This window comes from Pelophylax lessonae (genome assembly GCF_965119305.1).
Source record: "Pelophylax lessonae genome assembly, chromosome: 10".
Lineage (NCBI taxonomy): Eukaryota > Metazoa > Chordata > Amphibia > Anura > Ranidae > Pelophylax > Pelophylax lessonae.
This window is the reverse complement of record NC_138777.1, coordinates 65,289,198-65,316,869: the sequence shown is the minus strand read 5'-3', so window position 1 is coordinate 65,316,869 and position 27,672 is coordinate 65,289,198.

Genomic DNA, 27,672 nt, shown 5'->3' with positions numbered 1-27,672 from the left:
CCCTTTCCTGCCAGTGTCATCTTTACAGTAACAGTGCATATTTCTTACTCCCAAAAGTGTCAAAATGTCAGTTAGGGGTCCAATCTGTCTGCTGCAATGTCGCAGTCCCGCAAAACAAATTGCAGATCGCCGCCATTACTAGTTATAAAAAAAAACAATAAAAATGACATAAATCTTTCCCGTAGTTAGAAAAACGCAATAACTTTTGCGCAAACCAATCAAAATATGCTTATTGCTAATTTTTTTACCAAAAAATATGTAGCAGAAAACAAATTGGCCTAAAATGTTAAAAAATTTTGATTTTTACATTTTTTTTTTGAGAATGTCATATAAAAAAATGTGAAAAATATTGTTACTTTTTCACAATTGTCGCTCTTTTTTTGTTTATAGCACAAAAAATAAAAATCACACAGGTGATCAAATACCACCAAAAGAAAGCTCTGTTTGTGAGAAAAAAAGAACGTCAATTTCGTTTGGGTACAGCATCACACGACTGCGCAATTGTCCAAACGATTTAAAATCACGCAGTGCCGAATCGCAAAATAGGGCCTTGTCTTCGAGCAGCCAAATCTTCCAGGGCTAAAGTGGTTAAAATATAAATGAAAGGCAAAACCTTGTTGTATAGAAATAAAATAAAGTATATAAATACCTTTTTGTCACTTGTTTATAAGTGATTACATTCCCTCTGTGTTCAGCTGTGTAAGAGCTGGGGGAGAAGAAGCAGCAGCATACTACGCTTGACAAAGTTACATAGTTACATAGTTACATAGTTAGTCAGGTTGAAAAAAGACACAAGTCCATCTGGCTCAACCAAAAAAAAAAAAAAAAACAGTATTGAAAAACCCAACCATACAATCCCATATACACAATCCTTTACCCGCAGTTGATCCAGAGGAAGGCGAAAAAACCCCAGCAATGCATGATCCAATTGACAGTGAATGGCTGTGCAGTGGGGACATGTCAGGACATGTCTGGTCGTTAGAGAAGAGTATACTGACTTCCCAGCACAGCTAGAGAACTGACCATGTTGTGCTCTACTGCTTACTGTGGTCAGTTTTTTAATAGGGAAGCAGAGGAACTAGCAGGAACACCAGGGATTTCACATAAAGGAAGCAATAAAACATATAAAAAACCTTGAGAATTACTTCAGGATCTTAATATGTACAGTCTGGAGGTAAGTTCAAAACTAATCTTAGAAAGTATTATTTTACTGAAAGGGTAGTTGATGCTTGGCATAAAATACCTGCAGAGGTAGTGAGACAGTCAACAGTAAATGTAACTAAAAGGTTAATGAAAAAAAAATGGGCAGACCCAATAGACTACTCAGTATTTTTATTCTTTTTTATATTTCTATGTTTCAATACAAAGAGAACAGAATACTTGAAGTGTTGGGGGTAACAAACGCTTAAAGGTAAAAAAAAAAAAAAAAATGTTTTACCTTTACAACCACTTTAAACCTCATATGTCTAGGGTTTTGTGTTCTCTTTGCTGTTGTAATATGGGGGTTGATTTACTAAAACTGGAGAGTGCAAACTCTGGTGCAGCTCTGCATAGTAACCAATCAGCTTCTAACTTCAGCTTGTTCAATTAAGCTTTAACAAAAAAAATGTGGAAGCTTATTGGCTACCATGCACAGCTGCACCAGATTTTCTTTCTGTTGTTTGCCTCTAGTCTAGGATGGTCACCTGAAGCATGTCCACTGTCTATGAACTTTTTAACTAAATAGATTTTAATTGAAGATTTTCAAAAAGAAGTAAGCATCACATTAAGGCTACATTCACACCTGAGCGTAGCGTTTTTCGCGCGTTTTTTACCGCGATTTTTGCGGCGTTTTTTACCGCGATTTTACCGCGATTTTTACCGCGATTTTTGTGCAGGCGTTTTTAGATTGAATAGAGATCAATGGAAAACGCCTGTAATCTGCCCAAAAAGAAGCTCATGTACTTTTTTGAGCGTTGGGCGTTTTGTATACAGCGTCAAAACGCTCAGATGTGAACAGGGGCCATTGAAATGAATAGGATTTGTCTTGTTGGGCGTTTTGAGAGCTGATCCTAGAGCAGAAAAACGCCCCAAAAACGCCCCAAAACGCCTAGATGTGAACGGAGCCTAAGAGTAGGTATTGCGATTTCCTTTTTTTTTTTATTATTTTTTATTGTTTTATTGGCTTTTCAACTGGAAAAAAGTACATATAATACACAAACTACATAATACATGAAACCTAAAACAACAAGCTTCCAATTCTAAACTTAGGTCTGATACTCCAAGAAAAAGAGAATACACACTTTGATACAATAAAGGAAACTTTACTGAAGTCAGAAGCAAAATGAAATCAAACATGCTCTTTATTCAAATAATCCATATCCTATTCATCTCAATTCTTGTAATAAATGTAAATATTAGGACCCAGGTTTGCACAGGTATCACACAACTCTACTCATGGTCCACAAATTTTATCGAATTTATGAGGGCAACCCCTGGCCTCATAAGTTTGTAAATAGGCAAAACCTAGGTAATCAAATGCTTCTATTGGTTAAGGGGCACAACTGTAGGTATCTGATGTTCGGTTTGCCCCTGGGAAGACATGACCAGTGATGAAATGCATCGGGATTGGCTGTTACTGGCCTGCTTAGCCATTACTCACAGCGTTCCTTTCTCATGAGCTGACAGTCTGATGGTTTTTGACTCATTTGTGCCTGTTTACAACTTATTGAAGGTACTTCCTGCAGATTTTAAATAAAAGGACTGAAATGTTAGCAGGCTTTACTATGCTTGTTAATTTTGTTTCACTCCTGATCTATTTGGGGCAGCCACCACCTATCTCGGATGCTGGGTTATTTTTTGCTTTTATGCCTATTTTATTTTATGGTCCACGCTATCTGGTAAGGAGCATATGTTGGTGCTTGGTGGTGGATTTCATCATTCAATGTTACTTTTACACCTTTTTGCTCATTATGGACACTCTTGTTTATTATTGAAAAGGACTTTTTCATTGAAAGGACTTTTTTTATGTTCACCTAACACTGGATTTTGCCCCTATTTCATTATATCACCTTCATATGATTATTTTTTTACATTTTTAATTATATATTTTGCTCATATTTTATTCAATGCATGTTTGTTTTAACCACCTTAGCGGTAATCCCGAGCGTGACTCGGGGTGGATTTTTCATATCAGGATCGGTAACCCCGAGTCACGCTCGGGGTGGATTGCAGAGAGCGCAGCGGTGTTCTCTTACCTTATCCTGGTGATCCAGCGATGATCTCTCATTGCTGCGACCGCCAGCCGAGAGTCCCGCCGCTCCTCCGTCCCTCCGTCGGTACGATCACTTCCTAGTTCCGTTCCCTGCAGCAGCAATGCTGCATGGGAGCGGAACTAGGGAGGGAAATTAAAAAAAAAAAAAAAAAAAAAAACGTTGCACAAAACACACTTTATATTATATTATATATATATATATATATATGCATATATATATATATATATATGCATATATATATATACACCGGTATATATATATATATATATATATATATATATATATATATATATATATATATATATATGCGTATATATATATATATATATATATATATATATATATATATATATACATATATATACATATATATATATATATATATATATATATATATATATATATATATATATATATATATATATATATAATATGCACACACACATATATATATATAAAATTATATTATTGATTCAATTATAATTCATGCGTTATATATTATATATATATATATATATGTGTGTGTATATATATATATATATATATATATATATATACACACACACACACACATATATCTATATATAATATATAATGCATGAATTATAATCTAATCAATAATATAATTTTATTATATATATTATATATTAAATAATAAAATAATATTATTGATTCGATTATAATTCATGCGTTTGTGTTTCAAATTTATCACATCTGGGATGTCTACTAGAGTCTTGTTTTGGTCAGGTTTAAGTCAGTAATTACTAAGAATTATAGGCCTATAATACATAACGCCAAATTTCCATGAAAAGAATTGTACCGCTTTTGGTATGTAATTCCAGACATAATCATACCGCCAGGGAGGTTAATGCCACATTATTTACCATATGATTATTCATGATTGCACTATTAGGATTTAGCGCCACTTCTTATTTATATTTATAATTTACAACTGTAGAATGTATTGTCTCTGTGGCATTCCTGTATTTCTTGTAGCATGTCTATTGTCTTTGACCATCTCAGCATTATGTAGCATTACATTCACGAAATATTATGTGCAAGCACACTAGAGTCCTGTATCAACTAAGTTGGCCACCACTGTTCTAGTTGCTAGAAACCTTTTTTTTTTTTTTTTTTTTACCATGACAAATTGATACAAAAATGCCATGCATGGTTTGCTATGAATTATAAAATAATAAAAAATGAATAAATACCTGGAAAATACAAAAGAATGTATATTTAACTTTTGCATATCACAATGAAGGACCTCACTGAGATTTACAAATTTGGCTCATTTAATGAAGTTCCTGCATTATGTATGAGAAATGTCCAATTACATTTGCCTATTTTTCTTTCATATTTTCTAAATTTACAATAACACTTATATTTAAGCAAACAGTGCATATGTTTTGTGTGGGCAGTCCTTGCATGGCCTACTGTAAACCAATGACACTGATATCCTTGTGTTCTTCAAGAGTGAGTAAATTATTCTATATATTCAATATATTTATAGAAACTTTGTAATGACTAAAAATAAGAAGCTCATCCACTGTAATGTATCCGATGCAGTTCAGTGAAAACCGTTGTTCTAAATCAGATTCCTTTAACGGCATAATCAATTTTATATATAAGATCAAACTAAGCAATTAATTTATTGCCTTGTCATGCCTTCTATATCTTCATAGAACTGCCAGTGACAGCTGATGGCATTTACTGAAGCCTCTGGGAATTAAGACCAAATGAAATGTTTTTTGTGTTGAGTCTGTAAAATATTGTTGCAATATGGGAAAATAGATAAACTAAATAAACATGCCTGATGTAGACTGAGGATTTCAAATGCTGCTGGCACTGTTAGACTTCTGTTTCTACAAATGGTCCTTGCATCTGAAATCCCAAGACTCCAAAAGATACTTATGAATACTCATGGATAGTCTTAAAGAAACACCATACAAAAAAGAAACACCCATACAAAAAAGAAAAAGAAAAAAATATAAGGGGTAGGGAGAAAGGGTAGGGGAGCTGTAGGCCTACAGCTAGCATAGGCTAGCGTTAGCAATTTAATGTATTGGGGAATAGAGTTCAGACATTTTTTGAAGAGAACATTAAATGGATACCATTTTAAGGGTGTCACCTACTGGATTTGTCAGGTTGACATCTTTAAGAGGGAAGAGAGGTTGACACGGGGGAATACCCTCAGATATCAGGGCAATAGTTTCAGTCCATGGAGTCTTCTTCTGGAGCCGGACCTGGTAAAATGTAGCGACCTTGTTTGTTGGCATTGGACTTGGCTTGGAGACCTGTGGTGGTTGGTGTATTCATGGGAGAGTTGGAGGCTGCTCTGCGCTGAGAGCCCCCAACTAAAGATTCGGCTGGCAGGAGGCATAGATCTTGGCATGTGGCCTGGAGGTCTTCAACAGATTTAGATTAGTAGGCGATTCCTTTGTAGGAGAAACAAATAGCAAAGGGAAAATGTCAGCAATATGCGATGCAATGCGATGTTGTTGTAAAATCTGTAGGTAAGACTTCATAGCTTTCCATTTGGCAAGAGTTATCTGGGAGAGATCTTGGAATATCTGGTATCGATGACCTTGGAATACAAGTGAATGCCTGTTGCGGGAAGCTACCATTAGTTGCTCCTTTTTTAAGGAAAAAGTGACGTTTCCCCACAATATCTCATGGCGGCCCTCTTCCTGTCGTGGACCCAGGGATCTGTGGATTCTGTCCATTTCCAGTCTTTCTATGGGGATCGAGGGGGTTAGTTCCTGAAAGAGTGTGGTAATTGTCAATTTAAGATCTACTACTGTCATTGCAATACCGCAAATGCGGAGGTTGGGTCATCTTGCTCTATTCTCAAAGTCTTCCAATGCTAAGTTTTCCTTGCGGATGATTTCCAGCTCCCCTGTATGGGTGCCTGTAAGAAGGATCTGTTCATCCATCCTTTGTTCTAACACAGAGGTGCGGTGGCCTACTTCACATATCTCTTGTATCAGTTTGTCAGCATCTGGTGTTTTCTTTAATGCTCTTATGAGCATTTTCTCAAATTGTAATAGTATATTTGATTGTGGGTTATCTAATTGAAAAGCCAGGGGTGTACAGTCATAATCAGTATCTGACTCATTATTATTATTATTACCTGAGGCTGAAGCTGTAGAAGGGAGCCGGGTCAGCTTTGGAGCATGCGGTGCGAGCGAGCGGGGTTGAAGGCTGGGAAGATGGAAGCGTGGCCATTTTAGGTGCAGACCTGGCTAGGACATCCCGGATGGATTATGGCCTATATTTATGTTTTCCGCCATTGAAAACCATTCCGAGTGGCTGCCGAGGTTCCTAGCTACTTGCGGAGTCGGCAGAGGTAAGTGGACGGCTTGTGGGTATGGTGCTTCGTGGCTGTTAATTTCCGGTAGATGCAGAGCCTCACACAAGCATAACTTGCCTGGACGGCTTTGCGCATGCGCCCTCTCCATATGTCTTTTTTTTAAGCTGTAAACACAGCGGGAGCTGTTTGTCTGCAGGCTCTCTTCCTCTCTTAAATTAGCTTAGTTAGTGTCTTTTAGCAGGCAGGCAGAGAAAAGGGGGGGGGGGGAGAGATAAAGATACTGTCGGATACTGGTGGTGGGAATGCAAACTGTTCGTATGTAATATTTCATATTTACAATAATATGTATTAAATAATAGAGAAAATAGGAAAACCTTATAGATGCTTTTTAAGCACCACATTAATGTCCATGGGTTGAGTACTACAATGATCAGTAGGCAGCTGTAGGACCAGGCAATTGACTGGGGTCAGAAAAAAGGTGGATGTCAAAGTAACAAGTCCACAGGTGAGTAGAGAGTGAAGAATTTAGGTCCGCAGCAGACAGGCAGCGAGGTATAATAAATACTAGGGATCAGGGCTTATTTTCAGCAGGAACGTAGGGGAACGCAGTCCCTGCACCTCCAGCACTGAATGTATGTAATAGCAAGGGGTATAGGGTGTGTATGTAGGGTCTCTTGATGCTGGCTGCTTGGGGATCTATTGTCACAGGTAGGGATCTGTTATTGTGTGAGGGTCTATTGTTGCTGCTGGGGGATTTATTGTTGCTGGGTATATGTTGTTGGTAGGGATCTCCTGTTGAGGTAGAGGTCTATTGTTGGCTGATCTATTGATACTGGTTGCTGGGAGAGCCGTTTTTGCTGCTGGAGGGGGTCTAATGTTGCTGGGGTGGATTTTTTGTTGCTGGGTGAGGTACTTTGTTGTGCGTGGGAGTTTGGGTAGGGGGTGGAACCAAGGGACAGTGGTCAGAGGTGGGTGGAGACAATGGGTGACTCAGAAGGGGGGAGTTCCTGCACCTATTCTCAGAGAAAAAAACCCTGCTAGGGATATAATATAAATTGTACAGTGTCTTAGTAATTTGACTGTTAGTGAGTTAATTTTAGTAATACACCTCTACTGCTTGATGGTATATGTTATAATAATTGAGCCCTCTCTATTAAGAACCTCAGTAGAACTGTTCTATTTGCAGTAAATTTAATTTGCTTGTGTAATTATTGATTTCATTTACTCCAGTTTAATTGACCTGTTCTAATAAAATGTATTTTATGTGTACTTGATATGTTAAGAGAACTGAGAATTTCCACTGTTCCTTAGTTTACAATTTGTCAGTTATTTTATTTTACCAAGTGGAACTGAATCACCACCTTGTCTCGTTTCAGTAAAATAAAAAATCTGCATCGTAAGCTTAGATCATGCTTAGATACATAGGATACATGTTGTTTTAATTATTTTTGCAAGCTTTGCACCAGTTGCCTCCAACCTATACCCATCCAGCAAATTGTAAAACTACACGATTGGAGCTCTGTCTTCCAAACATGCCCCTTGGAGTCAGCTGGTGAAGAATAATGGAACTGTTAGTTCTATGGATTAAAGAAGGGAACTCTAAATTTTTTTAAAGGTCTACGAAACAGAAATCACTAACCTGGCTGATTGCTGTATATAAAAATCCTGTTCTTTACTTTTATTCTTTAACCACTTGCTGACCGCCCCATGCAGATTTACTGCGGCAGGTGGCTCGGCTGAGCATAATCACGTAGATCTATGTGATTATGTGCACGCGGTCTCAGCGGCGCGTGCGCCGCCGGACCCGGGCTCCCACTGTGACTAGACACAGCGGGAGCCAGACTGGGAGGAGCGGGCTCGATTGACACCAGCCTCCCGTGATCTTCAGGGAAACTGACAGGAGAGCCGTCTGCCTATGTAAACAAAGCAGGCGGCTCTCCTGTCACACAGACACAGTGAGATCATGTGTCTCAGCCAAGCTGAAACACTGATCTCTGTGTGCCTGTCACAGAGCCCCTCCCCCCCACAGTTAGTAAGCACAATTAGGCTCACACTTAACCCCTTGATCACCCCCAGTATTAACCCCTTCCCTGCAAGTGTCATTTATACAGTAACAGTGCATATTATTTAGCACTGATTACTGTATTAATGTCACTGGTCCCCAAAAAGTGTCACACAGTGTCAGATTTGTCCGCCGCAATGTTGCAGTCCCGCTAAAAATTGCTGATCGCTGCAATTACTAATAAAACAAAAAAATGTATAAAAAGTCCAAAAATCTATCCCATAGTTTGTAAACGCTATAACTTTTGCGCAAACCAATGAAAATACGCTTTTTGGGATTTAAAAAATAAGTATCAGAATACAAATTGGCCTAAACTGATTTTTTTATTGGGAATGTTTTATAGCAGAAAGTATTATGTGTTTTTTTTTTTTTCAAAATTGATGCTCTGTTTTTGTTTATAGCGCAAAATCTAAAAAGCGCAGAGGTGATCAAATACCACCAAAAGAAAGCTCCATTTGTGGGGAAAAAAGGACATCAATTGTCTTTGGGTACAGCGTTGAACGACCGTGCAATTGTTAGTTAAAGTAATGCAGTGCCGAATCACAAAAATTGGCCTGGTCATTAAGGGGGTAAAACCTTCTGGAGCTGAAGTGGTTAAAGGGAATATGCAGTATTGTATTTCCAGAAGTGAAAAATCTGATCAAAACATGTGAGTGCTCCAAAAACCTTGTTTCTATCTAACTATAATGCATAAATACACACACACACACATATATATATACACACTATATTACCAAAAGTATTGGGACACCTGCCTTTACATCACACATGAACTGTATTGGCATCCCAGTCTTAGTCCGTAGGGTTCAATATTGAGTTGGCCCACCCTTTGCAGCTAAAACAGCTTCAACTCTTCTGGGAAGGCTGTCCACAAGGTTTAGGAGTGTGTCTATGGGAATGACTGTTTGCCTGAGGATCACTGAGTGAAGTGGGAAATCAGATCCATATATCTATATGCAGTGCTACTGCTGGTTCATAATTTGACCAGCCATTCCATCCGGTGAGTTACTTTAGAGAGAGACTGGTGGAAGCAGCACAAATGGTGCCTCATTGCGCACACTACCTCTGAAGAGTTGGCACAATTTGCACTATACCTTTGAAGAGTCACATAGTTTGCACATTTTGCACAATTATTGTCGTTGCACTTTATTGGACTTTGCCTTGGGACTTTTGTGGATCACTAATGATTTGATTCTACTTATTCATCCATTTTTTATGAAATAATTTTTTTTCTATTATTATTTATTTTGGATATTTGATTTTGTTATGAATTGTGATTATTTATTTTTCCAGCGATATTGCACAAATTAACACTTCATATTATGTGCGTCATTTTGCAGATCATCTTATCCGTTCCTGGTGAACACATGTTTTGTATAAATTATTTTAACTATCGCATGGTTTATCATTGATCACATGCATATATTTTTTCTTTTTGTGAAACCACATGACTTCTAGCACCATGCACTTTATGGATTTTTTTATTTTTTATGTACTTTGCACATGTATAATTAGTTATGTACTAATGAGGCTGCACTGACGGGCATTAATGAGGCTGCACTAATGGGTGCTGATAAAGCTGCACTGATGGGCAATGATTAGGCTGCACTGATAACGCAGCACTGATATGCTGCACTGATATTCTGCACAGATGGGCACTGATAGGGCTACACTGATGGTTATTAATATGCGGCACTGATAGACTGCAGTGATGGGCACTAATGAGCGCTGATAAAGCTGCACTGATGGGCACTTATTAGGCTGCACTGATAACGCAGCACTGATATGCTGCACTGATATGCTGCACAGATGGGCACTGATAGGGCTACACTGATGGTTATTAATATGCGGCACTGATAGACTGCAGTGATGGGCACTAATAAGCTGCAGTGATGAGGCTGCACTGATGGGCATTAATATGCTGCACTGATGGGGCTACACTGATGAGAAGTGCCCTGATTATCAGTGTAAATGTCCCTTGTCTCAGGAAAGACAATTATCAGCTTTCCTTTCCTCAGAATGACAGCGCTGAGGAAAGGAAATGGTGATAACCGGCATTTGTTTACATGGGATCAGCTGTGGTTGGACACAGTTGATCCCATGATAAAGAGCAAGCATCATTGTTGACACCATCATTGACTGACACCATACACTGCCCTACTGACACCATCCACTGCCCTACTGACGCCGTCCTCTGCCAAATATCTGTAGGAGGGGATTCCACCATCCCTGAAAAGTTAAATTGTTTATGTCTTACTTTCAGTTTGATGTGTATTGTATGTGGCATTATATATATCACCGAGACCAGCATTGTGGTAATATTGAAGTTTATTGAGATTTCCATACATTAGAGGTTATTAATTAGTAAAGTAGCACTAAGCTTTTTGGGTTTTTCACATGACGATGTTTAATTGTGCCATATACCAATCTTTAGTATAATAGGTAATCACTGTGCTACTAATAATGGTGGAGCCCTCCCTCCTCCTCTACTCCCTGCCAGCAATAACTCCCCCTCCCGAAGCCATAAACATTTTTTTTTTCAAAAGTTTTGCTTTGTCATTTGTTTAGGAAAAAAAAATGCCAGTGATGATTAATAACACCAAAAGAAAGCTCTATCTGTCTCAAACATATGATACATATTTCAAAAGAGTACAGTATGGCATGACCGGGCAATTGTCATTCAAAGTGCGACAGCACTAAAAAGCTGAAAATTGGCCTGGGCAGGAAAGTGCCCGGTATGGAAGTGGTAAGCTTTTTATATATCAGTGTGGCTAACCTCTTCCAGTCTCTTTAAGGCATGTCCTATCTACACATACTCACTCCAATGTTGCTCATTATTGCTCCGGACCAATATCTGTGCAGTGAGTGTTGGCATAGCCCACCTTTAGTCTCATCTAGGGGTGAATGTGGCACAGTGACAACACAGGAGCATCATTTAAGAACTTGCCGACCGCCTGCCGAGCTGGCTCAGCTGCGCAAATCGACGTAGGGGGTATGTCTGTTTGCAGGAGTGGTGCTTGGGGGGGCGAGCGTGCTCCCGCCCCCACTAGGGAGCGGGGATGCCGATCCACGGGACCGGCGGCCATGATTGCTGCCGGGCACCAGCGATTGCTTCCCCCTGAGAGAGGACGGGCAGCTGTTGTAAACACAGCTGATCATTGTTCTCTCTGAAATGATCACAGAGTGCCTGTGATCCTTCTATATAGGATCCCAGGTCTCTATGATCATTTCACAAGTCCCTCCCCCACAGTTATAAAATACCCTCTAGGCTCACAATTAACCATTTGATCACCCCTAGTTTAACCCCTTCCCTGCCAGTTATTTTAGGCAATCCAATATAAACTGATGTGGCACCCTCCTATTTAGCTAGGTAAATTTAGCTTTTGGCTTCTGCTGTAGCTAGAGGAACAATGGTTTGCCCAGGGCTTCACAAGCAGGGAGTTTGATTGCTTCCCCCTGCCTCTAGAAGAAGTTTCTAGAGTTTAGGAAAGGAAGGGAGCTTCTCCTATGTTGTTTACGTGCCTGCAAGCAGAGATTCCTGTACTGGCTACGCCTCCTGAAAATCCTCTGTAGTTCAGAAGGCAAGCTCTGTGAAATGTGTGACACAGAAGTGCCTACTCACAGGGCATAGTGAACATGTGTCACAGAATTCAAGAAAGTAAATGTGTGAGGATCTTCACAAAGTAAGTTTACAAACTTTGTTCAGAATTTTTGGAGTAGAAGCCAGAAAAAATTAAAATGCGGTGTAGAAATGAATAAATGATTTTACATTTTGACTGTAGATACACTTTAATGTTTAAATGAAATTTTTATGATTGGATTTAGATCTACTGTAGCAAGTTAAAAAGTATGTGAGATATTAGTAACTGGATTTACATCTACGTTAAAAAAAACATTAAGAACTCCTTACCAATAAGGACCATTTACGAGCACTTCCATAAACAAAAATCAGGTAAATAGTTTTCTACTTTATGCTGTAACTTTGTGTCTTGCCTTCAGGTTGCCTGTAAATCACTTTACTGTCAGGTTCTAGAGGATGTGTTTTTTTTATTTATTTTTTTCCCATTTCTCTTTTTATACTGGTCGACAAAAAAAAGGTCAGTGGATATGCTTCAAATCCAGGAAGTTTTTATAGACTGAGAATAAGTGTTGATATGATTTAAGAGAATTTTACATCAAAGAGCAATGAAAACTACCCAGTTACAGTAGAGAGGCTTGTCTTCCTTTACACCGTTGTACTTATATGTTGATATGCAAGAAAGTTTAACTTGGAGCCAACCTAATTAAAATATGGTAGCATTCATTAGTAAGACGTAGAGGCTTATTAGATACATTTTCTGTGGCAGCGATAAATTTGTTATGAAGAAATGTGAGACATATTCATTTTAAAGATGAAATTGCACACCATAGCCTTGGTTTATGAGCTTGTTAAAATGTTCGAACAAAAAGCATAAAATTTAATATAGAGTTTTGCAACTTAGCGGTATCCTTGATTTTCCAGCATATGTTAAGATTGAGGTAGGATTTGTCCTTCCACAACTTCCACTTTACTTATTTTTATCAACTGGTATTTGGAACTACAAAGTAGATGATTACCACAACTATCATTACTGTACCATACTGCTGACATTAAAAAGATCACTAAACTCAGTAAGTTTACTTAGTGTTCATTATTGTACCATACTGCTGATATAAAAATGGTCACCAAACTCAGTAAGTTTATTTAAGAAAAATAAGTCCCTGCCTAGCACATTATTACCCTAAGACACTTAATAATTAAAATGTATTCATCAAAAACACTTTATGTACTCGTGTGCCAAAACAAACAGCAGAGATAGCAGTGGCCAGGCTAAAGAGAAGTCTATTGGAGCTGACATTACATTAAAGCTCTAACGTGAATTCCTTGGCTCCTCTTATGTCAGTCTGGGATGGATGTAAATATTTCTGCATTCTATACAAGCAGCATGGTCTACCTCATAGCATCCTAAAATGGACAGTGGATAGTAGATTCAGGTTCAGGTAGTTAAAAGACGCAATGCAAGTAAATAAAAAATGTTTATGGAAAGGAAAAATGCTGCAAGTAAGCATTAAAAATACCTGATTCAATTTTATATAGGGTCTTCAATCAGACAACACACCCTTACTCATATAAAGGAAAGTCCTAAAATATTATGGAAAGAACATGAGGACTTTTCTATCATTGGGAGACAAACATGGAAAACCTCTTACTTGAGATCACAATACATCTATTCCCTCTGTCTATGACAGGCTTTATAACATTCCAGAACATTACAAAGACATAGACCCACATCCCACAAAGCTGACCTTTTATGATGGACAAAATCAAATTTGTAATCACCCCTCTAACTGTAGGCAAAAACCCTGACCCAGATGAACTAAGTTCCAGATTTTACAAATCATTCCAAGATTTCCTAACTCCCTTTGTAACTATTGTATTCAACTCAGTTTCTCAAAATCACCAAATTTCTAAATGAGGTTTGGAAGCTAATATCCCAACTTCATAAGCGGGGCAAAGATGCCACAGCAAGTGGAGGCTAAAGACATTCTGAAGAAGCCCACTAAGATTGACTGTGGGTGAAACATGTCAACCATGGGACACACCATATGGGACCTGACAGTCTCCTGCCATGTACAGTAAGGCTTGTGAGAGCCGGTGATTATCTCTGCTATGTTTGGTATGGATTTCTGACTACACATGTGTGGAAGCTTAGAGGGAGTAGAGACTGGTGCTAAACCTATGAGCCAGGAACTGCCATTGCTTGTGTGGGCATTGAGATCATACAGCCATCAAGACGGTCAGTACTCTGGGAATGTCCTGCATCTAAAAATGTAATGGGCCATACACACTATAAGATTTTCTGAAGAATTTTTCCTTCAGACTTACCAAAACCATATAATATGAGGTCAAACCTAAACACTTTCAATTTGTATGCAATCTGGCAGGCCCTTGCACTACATAGAAAAGGTAAATCTGAAGGAAAAAGTCTTCAGAAAATCTTATAGTGTGTATGGCCCATAAGTCTCAGAGGATCTCCTAACCCCTGCCTTGATCAGAGTTTAACATGCAGTGACATGTTGCACTCTGAGTTCTCTTACACTGTGCTGACTGCACTGTGAGTCGGCATTGTATCCATCCCTGATTTGGACAAAGCTGTTTTCCGTTAATCAATTAACTCTGACTTTGAATAATCACTAAAAACAGTACTGGAATATCCCTTGCTAGTACTGAACTTTCACTCAGTTGTGAATTTTCTTTGATGGTCACCCGAGGGACCCCTGACTGATCTAATGCAAGAATATATACTGCAATTCAGTATTTTAAGACCCAAAAGGGGAAGACATCAGTGGCTTAAGTGAGGAGTGCTCTGTCCAGCTAATGACACATTTAGGCAGAGATATCATATGTACTGACTAGCCACTGCACAATTTTGTATAGTTTTCAGTTGCTTTACTTGACATATAGCGAGTATAGAAAAGAATCGCACCCCTTTAAAATAATCACATTTTGTTGCTTTGCAGCCTGAAATGAAGACAGACACAGTTTTTGTTTTATCCAGCTACATTTACTAAGTGCAGCTTATAACATCTAAGTGAAAGATATAACACCAACATGTCAGAAAAGTTTTTGAAAAATTCAAAAACAGAATCACTGAGTAGGAAAAAGGACCACCCCATTGTGTCAGTATTTTGTTGAACCACCTTTTGCTTTAATTACAGCTTTTAGTCTGTTGGGATATGTCTCTACTAACTTTGCTATCTAGACTTTGTAATCTATCTAGACTTTATATCTGTCCACTCTTCTTTGCAGAACTGCTTTAGTTCAGTTAATTTTGATGGTGACTGTTTGTGGACTGCAGTCTTCAAGTCATTCCTCAGGTTTTCAATGGGGTTTAATTCTGGGCTCTGACTAGGCCATGCAAGAACATTTGCCTTTTCTCCTTCAGCCACTGTGTTGTCATTTTTGCTGTGTGCTTTGGGTCATTGTCATGTTGGAAGGTAAACCTTCTTCCCATTGAAAACTTTTTCGAAGAGGGCAGGAGATTTGTCTCTAGAAAGTGATGGTATTTTGCCCCATCCATTTTTCTTCGATCCTGACAAATGCTCCAGTCCCTGCTGCAGAGAAACACCCCCATAACAGGATATTACCACCTCTGTGCTTTACTGTAGGAATGGTGTTATTTGGATGGTGAGGTGTATTGGATTCCCACCAGACATACAGTATCAATTGGTGTTGAGCCCAAACAATTAAATTTTAGTCTCATCTGACCATAATGCCTTTTTCCAGAATCTTCAAGGTGTGTTTTGGCAAAGCTCAGTCATGACTGCATGTGACCTTTGAGGTTTTTTTTCTCCCATTCCCCCCCATATGACCCACATTTGTGGAGAATTTGTGATATTGCTATTTGTGTAGTTGCTGTAGGCCTCTTGGTAGCCTCTTTTCCCAGTTTCCTTCTGCCTCTTTCAACTAGTTTGGAGTGATGTCCTGATCCAAGGAGGGTCTGTGTTGTATCAAATGCCTTCCACTTCTTAATATTAGACTTTACTGTGCTTCTAGGTATTGATAAAGTCTTTTGAAATTATTTTGTATCTATCCCCTGACTTGTACTTGTCCACAACTTTATCCCAGAGCTCTTTTGACAATGCCTTGCCACCCATAGTTGATTGTTTGCTTCAGTTGCACTACCAGTGACTGAAATGCTCCAGGAAAGCTCTTGTCATGCTGAGCTAATCAAAATGAGTCTGACCACAGGTGATCACAGTTGGAAGTCAAATGGCTTTGTGTGCCATTGAGAAGATGATTATCTACACCTGATTGAGTTTACAAGTCATTTTTAGAAGGGGGTGATTCCTTTTCCAACTCAGTGATTCTATTTTTGAATTAAAATACAGCTGGATAAAACAAAAATGTTGTCTGTCTTCATTTCAGGCTGCAAAGCAACAAAATGTGCTTATTTCAAATAGGGTGATTTTTTTCTATACTCACTGTACATTTGTATTTTCTCTTTCTCTCTGAAGGAGCCCCAAGTTAACCCTTTTTCACACAGTTTAAATTATAGACAATATCAACAGCTTCACATAAAAGCAGCTTGTCAATATTTAGCATTGCCCAAAATGAATGCTGTAGTACCGCTCGCCTTTGTCCTTTGCAACACAACACATTGAAAATAAAAAAATAAAAACCATACCCAGTGATGAAAAATTCTTCAGAGCGGACCTTGCCGGCAGCAATAAAAACACACAGTCCTTTTAAATGCAGACTGAGTTCTTAGCTCTCACTTCAAAAATTCAATCAATCTTGTAATTTATTAATACTCGCAGTCTGCCTAATATCCAAGATATACGGTTGCCTTTTCTGCAGAGCTGGTATATTGTCACATCATTATTAAGCTGGAAAACCTTATGGGTACAATTATTTTCTACTGAAGAAAAAGCAGTGCTAAGCCTTGAGTAAGTGGATTAATATCGATTCCGTTAGCAGATTCATTCGGATTCACAGCTAGTAATTATAAAATGAGGGGTAAGCAGCTGTTTGGAATCTCGAAATGAGGATTTATACCTAAATCCTGTAACGATCACAGGGACAAATAGGCATTCAATTGATTTTTGTAATGGATGATGACTACGTTTGAGCATTTCAAGTGTAATATGTAAAAACGCTACAGTACTTGTTAGGTGGTGCTTTAACATGAATAATAGGATCTGGATGCTCTCTGTTGATAAAAAATGCTAAGAATGCATTATATGTGTAAATAGTGGGTCTTTATTGTGGTAATATCCCTGAATTCTGCTGCATGAGCAATATTGAGGCTGGTGTGAGGGGTTAGCTCGGTAGCGGGTGAGGGTGACCCCTTGGGGGGGTTCGTTACACAGAGAGATAGCCGAGGAGTGGTTAAAAACAACAGTCTATGGTTTATTCTTGCAATTTTCCTCAAACAAGTGCAAGCATCAAAACAGCATAAATCAAAACAAACATAAAATAAACCCTGGCCACTGTGGGCGTCTACCTTCACACACAGGAACCTACCTATGGAGTCTGTCCCAACCTACTGCTGGGCAGACACTGCTGGTCATACAGCAGAAAACCAATAGTCCATTTGTTTTCTTTTCACACAGAAAAGGTCTATCACCTCACCTTCAGAAGTCTTTCAGCTCACTGCTCTCCTTAACGCACACAGCTTCAAGAGGCAGCAATCAGTAGTCATCCTCTGGGTAACTTATAGAGGTCTTAATTGCCTCATCCTGAATAGGTGAAGCCTTTTCAACGTCCTAACACCTTTCTGGCTACCTCTCGCAGCCGACACCCTATAGTAATTGGTGAATTGTCTAAACAAGGCAGAAATGTATCTCCCGTCTGTGACAACACCCACAGATTTACCTGACTTCCTGTCACACTGGGCATGCCTTTGGATGTACACAAGAGCATGGGTGGACTCCAATAAGTGAATTTTGATTGACAGGGATTGTTTAAAAATAGGTAGCAGGTTTTTTTGGTTTAAAGTAGATTTATAGCTCCAAGATGGCCCAAACAAAATATTTCCTTTTTATAATGAAGCAGCTGCTGTGTGTGCTGTAATATACTGTAGTAGCATTAGTTACATAAAGTAGACAGTGCTGTGTTTTAGAAGCAGTACAGGCAGCTTCCCTTCTGCTGCTGAAATTCAAGAGTGCCAGTATAAAAGCTTGGTCATCATTCGGTAGGAGCCTTATATTTTTATCAATGAATGCAAGGCTTCCTCTGATTGGCCAAGGTGGAAATGGTGACATCATCCGCCTGCCTCTCTACTACAGCCAATCATAGGAAGCCTTTTATTATTTGATAAAAAATCAAGGCTTCTTCTTGGTGGATAAGCACAAAGCCTGACTTTCTTGAAAGCGGTTCTTCAGTCAGAACGAAAAAGAAAATGAAAGTCATTAGCTATAATTACTGTAGCTGCTGACTTTCAAAAAAAGGATACTCACCTGTCCAAAGATCAAGCACCGTCCACACCTAGGCTGGTTCTTCACCTGTTTTGGGGTCCCCAGCACAGGCATGTTTACTAAGGAAAGCCGGATGTGATTTCTGGTGACTTCACAGCTGGCTTCCCATTGAATTAAACACACTGCACTTTGTGAAAGGACCCGCAGCCTTTTGAGAACTGTGACGTGTCCCAGAAGGTTAAGGGTGGGGGGACTTCCACTCCGACCTCATAGGCAATCGGAGTCTAAGTGGGAGGGGGTACCTGATAAAACTATGAATCTGCTCCCCCCCCCCCCCAAAAAAAAATAAACCTTCCAAAAGTGGGAGGAAGGGGGAAGGATGTAATAACGTGGAACTTCCCTTTTAGGGCTTTAATTCTGACAGCAGAGAGAAAACTACCTATACTGCTGCTGAAACTAAGCACCACTTACTGTATGTAGCCAATGCTGCTACAGTATATCAGTATATTACAGCACACACAGTGTCTGCATCATTATGTAATGAAAGAAGTTGGTTTGGGCCAGCTTGACCCAAAGAAACTATTTAAAGTGATGCTGAAGTGGGAATTTTACTTTAGGACCCTGCCTTTTACAGGTGCATTACAATAATCCTGCTTGTAACATCTTTTTTTTTTTTTTTAATAAAAAATGTTTTAATCTTAATTCTTTTTTGTTTATAAGACTAGTACAAGGGTATGACAAGCATACAAAATAGGGGTAGTACAGTGCAACTCTCAAGTACGATCAGTCAACAACTACAAACGTTTTCCAATCAAATCATATCTTTCCATCCATATACTCCAGGATTTACTGAATGCATAATATGACAATGAATTTATGGCTATCAATCTCTCATACTTGTAGTTCTGAGGTATTAGATTTATTGCATTTCCATTGATTCCCATTGCTTTAGAATTAGAGCATGCAGCTAGAAAAATGGGCAATCCATATGTAGGTACCTATTTATACTGGCATTAAGTAAAGCCAATTTGGGGCAGGGGGGAGTTAATATCCTTGTGCAAGTTGATATAAGTTTAAATATTTGTCTCCAAAAACTGGTAAAGTTGGGCATTCTCAGAGGGTGCGGAGTAGGTTTCCTATTTGGCCACAGTTGCGCCAGCATATTGGAGAGTTAGAGGAGGAAAACCTCATCATGGGGTATAGTACCATCGGTAAGTGATTTTCAATGTCATTTGAAATTGACATGTGGTGGTACATCATTGACTAGGGGGAAATGTGGGTTTAAGGTCTGTTTCCATTTTATGATTGTACTAGATTTACAGAAGATCTTCTAGGCTAGTAATGATGCTTGTGCTAGCATGGGCAGGAGGCCTTAATCCCAAGACTTCCACATGTTGCTGAGGAGAAGCAAATGCAGGTCATCAGTGGGTAATTGGGCCAACTCTATTTCAACCCATAGTGGGGCTTCCTCCATTGGGAACCAGTGTTTTAGTTGGTTTAGCTGTACCACCCAGTAATAATCCCTTAGGTCTGGTAAACCCGTACCTCCTAATATCCTGTGCCTAATGGGGCAAGAATATGCATATTTGGCTTTCTTCCCTTTCCAGAGGAATTTATGAAGGAAACTCGACAGGGATGGCGTGGGGAAGGGAAGTTTCCAGATTAGACATGAAAAGGATAATGTCACCCACAAACTGGTTAATTTTGTGGGAGTCCTGTCGAAATTTGAACCCTGTAATGAGTGGGTGGGAGCAGATTAATTCGGCAAGTGGCTCAATCATTAAATTAAATATTGTGGGGGATAAAAGACAGTGAATCCCATTACCAATTCTTCTGGTTGCATCTGAGGTTTGCCTACCTGTGACAAAGCCCATCTTATCTGTCTTAATCAGAGTGGGTGCCACGGTCATTAGGCACTTGGCCAGCAGTTTGGCAAAAAACGTTAACATCAGTTAGTTCAATAAAAATTTTGGGTGGACGTTAGTAGGGATGGAAGGATCCTTCCATGTTTTTGGGAAGCGGAACACCCCCCCCCCCCCTGTTCAGAGAACAGAGAAAAGGTTCTGACCTGAATGGAGAACCCTATCAAAATCTATAGGACCCGAACTTGAAGAATCAAAGATCCCCATTTTGAAGGCTTATATGCAAGTTATTGGCCATAAAATGGTATGGGGGTCTGAGTACTGCCCTGGGGGACATGTATCAATGCAAACATTATTTTTTAAAAAAGATTGTTTTTACAGCAGCAGTGATTTTAATAATGCTTAAAGTGCAACAATAAAAATTAAAAATTCCTTTAAATATAGTACCTGGGGGAACCCCTTAGTCTGCCTGTAAAGTGGTGCATCTGTACCATGTATAGAACATGCTGCATCAAAAATTACATTTCTAAAATGAAAAAAAAATAATGAGTCAAATCACATTTAAATTGACTCACGGCAATTGCAAATTAATAAAAAAAAAAAAGAAAGAAAAAAAACAGCATGGGGTCCCCCCCCAGTCCATACCAGGCCCTTCAGGTCGTGTGAATGTCCCCCTCCTGAACCATACCAGGCTACATGCCCCCCATCCCAGAGCACCTTGCTCCCATGTTGAAGGGACAAGGGCCACATCCCCACAACCCTGGCTGGTGGCTGTGGGGGTTTGCGAGCAGGGGCCTTATTGGAATCTGGAAGCCTCCTTTACCAAAGGGGCCCCCAGATCCCAGTCCCCCTCCAGGTGAATGAATATAGGGTACATATTACAACTACCTTACATTCACCAAAAAAGTATAAAAATAAATGAAAACAGAAGACAATTTTTGATGATTCCTTTATTAAAAATAAAAAAAACAGTGTCCTCCGATGTGGATCCATCGTCATTCCAATAAGGTTCCTGCTCGCAGACCCCCACAGCCATCATCAACATGGAGACAAGATGACAAGGTGCTTGGAAATGGGGGGGCAAAGCACCCACCACCCCATGTTGGGGGCATGTGGCCTGGTATGGTTCAGAAGGGGGGGCATTCACTGATCTGCCCCCCATCCTGGCCTGCCAGGCTGTACGCTCACATAAGGGTCTAGTATAGATCTTTGTGGGGACCCCACACAATTTTTTAAAACATATTGGCATGGGGTTCCCCTTAAAATCCATACCAAACCCAAACTCCATTTTTTTTCACTTTTTTATTGCTGGCAACTCAGCGGTTGTTAAGAACATAGCGGCTAGCCTCCTTAATGACCAGCTTTTTACTGTGCCCTGATTGGGCAAAGCTTTGCCTGATAAGGGCTTAAAATGCACTTTGTAGCGGGCAGTACATTTCAGAGCGTTCATGGGTCAAACACCCTCTGAACGCACTGCAAATTTTGATGTTTGGGCAAAACAGTTTGGGTGAAACAGGCAATGTTCAGGCCGAACTTTTGCTAGGCCTGAACCATTCACCCAAATCTAGTAACCACATAAGCCTTCAGCATCTCCGGGGGAAAATGAGGACAATTGTATCGCTCTAGAAAATACAGAGGTCAGATGGAGGGGAAGATGTAGTCAAGCCAAGAACTGTTGTATATCTGAATTGGATGGCTGGGGAGTGCCGGGGTCCTCCCTTAAATTATAAAGTGCTCCATAATAATTTGCAAATTCATTCACTATCTCCTGTGGGTTAATTATCCTATGTTTAAGAGTAGGGTGAATAAAATGGGAGATTCTCGATCTAGCCTGTAAGACCTTATTTGCAAGATATTTCCCTGCCTTGAAAGAGTATGTGGAGGCAGACAGCGCTGTGAGCTGCGGCCACAAGTAGTGTGAACCCAGCCTTAAAGCCCAACTCTACCAAAAACATTTTACATTTTTATTTTAGTTAAAGAGCGGAAGAATTTGAATTAAGTTTTAAATACTGTTCACATAGACATACTGTCTGTGATCACAGATTTGTCTCAATACAGTGCCCTGTGCCCACGGCAGGACAGTGACCCCACAATACAGTGCCCTGTTCCCACAGCAGGACAGCAACCCCACAATACATTGCCCTGTGCCCAAAGCAGGACAGAGACCCCACAATACAGTGCCCTGTGCCCACAGCAGGTCAATGACCCAACAATACAGTGCCCTGTGCCCACAGCAGGACAGTGACCCCTTACAGTGTAATGGTATACTCTAATGGGGACACCTGGCCATCATTTGGTTACTGTAAAGCAGGCCCGCCTGATTTGGGGGGCAGTCTAATTATTGCAGTGCCAGTGCCCAAGGAAAATCAGAGTGCCAAGATCACAGGGCTGGATTCCTCTTAGGGATTCAGCCATAGATCAGAGGAGACAGAGGTTTGCAGAGTGGAGTCTCCCCCCTCCCCCTTTCCAGGATCATCAGGGGCTCCCTTTTGAAAAGAACAATGCCTGAATGCTGCAGCCAGCAACCATACTCCTAATCCTTCCTCCTCCTCCTCCTCCTCGGACCACAGCCTGCCTGCCACATCAGGAAACCTCCCTTCTTCCCCCCTGCTCTTGTCAGATGACTAGCACTGCAGACTCAATCAGCTCTCTGCATTGCACAGCAGCTCTACTCCCTCCCCAGCGGTCCACCATATAAGAAAAAAGCCAGCAGCTTAGCTGTTAGCACATGTTCCGTTCCTTCAGGCTCCTGGGCTGGGCTCTCTCTCTCTGCTCCACACTGTTTCCTCCACCCCCTCTTTCTTCTTTTGCGCACCAAATGCAGAGGCACCAGGTGTCAGAAGGGCTTTTATAAGGTAGCACCTCTGCATAATCCTCCCTGTCAGCTAATGCGGCTGTGTCCATCCTCTTCAAAAAAGAGTCCCCAGCCAAGTAACAGACAGGATTCACAGCAGGTACAATATTATTTTTTAAAAAAATGTGCAAATTTTATGCCAATACCTCAGTGGAATTTTTTGGGGCGGTTTGAAGATTTTTTAGGGATTTTCAGCACCCCCACGCACCCACCTGGTGACACCCCTGGGCCTCAGGCTGCTGCTGACAGCCAGGATATCGCGTGGCACCTGTGGGTGTCAGGGAGCCGCACCCCAAATGCCGGAGACTCCCGCACCTTACGAGAGACTTGGGATGTCTGATATGGACAAGCCATTCTCACTTTGCTTAGCATTGCTTTGTTTTTACATTACATATTCGTTTTCATGAGCCTCATCTGGCCTTGCAGCAACTGCATTAAATCAGTATATATGTAGTTATAACACATATATATTTACAAAGCTGAATTGCTCAGAACATTTTTATGGCAAGAGCAAGTCTCGCAATTCATTCAGATTTGTGGTTTAATTATCCTGAAATGTGTGCATCTATCCAGAACCTGCTAATCCATCAGAGTGCAGATCTGCAGTGTGATCTTCTGCTCTAGACATGTATATACTGCATAGGGAATGCAGCACTACTGCATTATATGCCACTCTTTAGGTATTCATTTATTTACTGGTTATTATATTAAACAGATCAAATATTGCTTGACCTGTTTTATTCTAATGTTACTGCAATTGATCTTGAAATTTGGACGACGTTAGAGTCAGAACAGATTTTATCAATTCGGATAGTCCAAGTTAAGTCCAGATTTCAGTGCTATCTGTGACAGTTCAGTTTCCCAAATCACTGAGGTTGCTTTTACCCTTTATCTGCGTCTGCTTTTGTCTGAGCACCTGTAGCTCGTTTGTCGCTTCAGCCAGGTTCAGTCTCTCCTAAGTGGAAGTCCTTGCTGTATTGTCTCTAAATGAGCTATATGTTTGGAGCTCCATTCTGGTGGTCTGGGGGGTATAGTTCAGCCTCTCCTGGGTGGAAATCCTTCCTGCACAGCCTCTACATGAGCTATATGGTTGGAGCCCCATTCTGGCGGGGCAGGCCTGTCAAAGAAAGCTTTAAACAAGCTTTGACGTAAGTGACAGTGTTTTTCCCTTTGCTTTCCATAAGCTTTTCACCTCTTTCTCTTTTTTGTGGGCATTTGCCATTTCCAAGATTGCTGCAGCAGTGCAAGTACAATCTGGGCAGGAAAGGCAGGAAGTGATGCGGCCCTGTGGCCTTTTTCCTGGCTGGACCTTTTCCAAGATGGCGATCTGAGCATGCTCAGGCACTGATATCATCACTAATGGAAAAATGTGATAGTTTTAAATGGTTTATGGCATTTTTGGGCAACACATGGTTGAACTCTCTACTCATGCATGCTGGATGCTTATGTTGTTAGGTATGTTTTCCCTTTTTTATGGCATTCACCTGAGCTTTTCCTATTTCCTTATCAGTTTTGCTCTGGGATCAATGTTCTCTTTATGGCATTCACCTGGGCTTTTGCTTTCACATTCTCAGTGTTGCTTTAGGATCACTGTGCTGTTTACAGCATTTTGCCTTGGCTCTTCCCATCCCTTTCTCAATGCTTGCTCTGGGATCACTGTGTCATGCTGTTTTTAATTTCAGTCTGCTCCTTTGCTCTGTTTCTATGGGGAATGCTGCCAAGTCAGGCTACCCATTGTTTTTAAGGTATAGGGGATAGGTAAGTAATGACGACTCAGTTAAAAAGAGCCAATATCTACAGCCCTGTAATGACCTCAAGATGGAGGAAGCCCTCTAAAGGTCAAGACAAGTCATCATCTAAGAGCAGACATCCAGGCAATGTTGATCAAGGTCATCATCTCACCACTCATTATCATTGCTTCTCATTTATAAACATCACAGGTTACCAGTCCTAATAGTTGCTGCATTTGTGGTGGAGAGTCGTTGCTTGCCAAGCTAATATGTCTGCCTGGAACAAGCAGGATACAGCCCTTCAAGGAACTCAAGATGGAGAGAGCTTTCTAAAAGCCAGAACATTTACCATTTGACGCGGACATCAAGGCATCGTTGATCAAGGTCATCATCTCACTAGGCTTTATTATTTACAAATGCCACAGGTTACCCTAATGGTTGCGGCGTTTGTGGTGGAAAGTCATTGCCTAACAAGCTACTATGTCAAGTCTGCTTTGAGGAAGCGACAACTGACAAAGAAGGGGGTGTCTTGAAAGTAGCTGCCTTGATTAAAGAATCGGCCAAGGAGTTGATACACGAAGCCTAGCACTTCCAACCAGAGCCAGCATGTGGTGTCAAAATTGGAATGCTTGTCGGATGAAGAAGGCATTAAAGGGGCTACAGGCTTTGAAGATTGCCCAATAGAGCCTTTTGCAAGGGCAGTTAAGGACACAATTTCCTGGAGTGAAGTGTAGGAAACTCTCCACAAGGTTTGAAAATACTCATTTGCCTTCACTGACCAACTAGAGGAGTTAATCCAGGAAGAATGGAAGGGTTTAGAGAAAAAGGTCTGTATAAACAGGTTGTCAAATCTGTATACCCTGAAAAAGCTAAAAGTCAACCTGTTGCGGTCTCCTCCGATGGTGGATGCACCATTAATGCAGCTGGCAGCAAGACACGTCACCTTGCGGTTATGTTAAAGGAGGCTCTAGTCTGAAAATTTGACCCAGCTCTGAAGTGCTCATATGTACTGTAGCATCTGCAGATGCCTGCAGACCAGCAATAACCAGCCCATGTGCTGAGTGAGTGTAATAAAAGTGGTTTCATAATTATCAACCAGCTGCTGCACCTCTAGAACTATGAGGAAGGTGTCAGGGTCTGCATCCCTTTAGATGTGATTTCTTATTGGGAGTATCTTACCAAAAATGTCATTGTTGTTGCAGTGGATGCAAAAAATCCAACTTGTATCTTTGTGCAGACTTTTGGTAAAATCAGTGAGCCAATCACTCAAGCAGAACATATTTCAGAGGGGGCGTTCTGTACACATTTTGTGTGCAGAACACCTCCAGATAGCCATATTGCCTTCCATTTTACAGAAAATTACAGCCCTGAAGATTGAAAAGGAAAGTGGAGTTACCCCTTAAAGAAGCCCTTATGGGGGAAGTGAAGAGAGACAAGGGGGTAACAGATTTGTAAGAGCTGAAATTGGAGGGAAACTCTGTGGAGGATGTGTCAGTAGACGTCAATTGATGTTTTTCAAAAGTGGTGTTCTCTGCGGTCGTGACAAGAAGGGCATTATGGCTGAAGCCATGGTCGGCGCATCCTGCCTTAAAAATGAAACTGGTGCAAGATACCAGACACTGGATCACAGCCATCCCAAGGGTGACCACTAGCAGGTCAGGACGAATATCATCTGACAAAAAAACAGAAAGAATCTGAAAAGGTCCAGCATCTCCCAAGTAGATGCAAGGAGGTAAACTCCTATGGACCAGGAAAAAGATTAGTAAAAGGAACTGGAGAAGTACCCAATCTTCATTGTTGAAGCCTTAAAAATCTAAGGCACCTGTCTTGGGAGAACAGTCCTTTTAAGGATGCACTTATCCAGGGGGTGCATGTGTGAAGCTTTGCACACACACCCGGATGGAAAATATTTAGTATCAGTGGGCCATATCAGCTATATTGGTGTGACATTGGTGAAAGATTAAGCGATGTCCACCTTCTGATCTCTTTCAGCCAGCCAGGCTACCAGATTTGATGGAAAAGTAAAATATTCTGGTCCAGTTTGTAGCTGACTAAATGAAAAATGAGCAATTGCGAAGGTTCCAAGTGCCCAGAGGATATGAGGATTAGGTTCACCTCTGTTCCTAGCAAAATAAATAAAAAATAAAACCAGGTAATCTGTGCCCAGTGCTAAACTTGAAAAAACTTAAGCACAGAAAGTTGGAGTCGTGTAAGATAGAGAACCTCCAATCAATTCTAAAATTGATACATTTGAGAGATTGGATGCTCTGTAGGTTTATCAGGCACCTACTTACTTTTCCAATCCATCCTCAATTCCTCTGCCAGTTTCAGTGCTTCCCCCCTCAGTCTGTACACCTCCCTCAGGGCATACACAAAGGTCTTACTGTCTGCAATAGCGACAGGAAAACTTCAGTAGAACTTTCACAAGGGAAGATTTGTCCTCTTGATAAAGAAAGTCAAAGGTGCTTTAAGAGCAAAGTCTCTTCCAGCAGAACAGTGCCTGAGTATCCTTGGTTCTTCGTAACTGATCAATTGTTGTTTTCGAATGGAACTTTATCACATCAGACCTCAGCCAGAAAGGTTGGGGGATACATTTCAAAGAGCAGGCTGCTCAAGTTCATAGGATGTTCAGCTTATGAGGCAAAGTATTGAATGCTC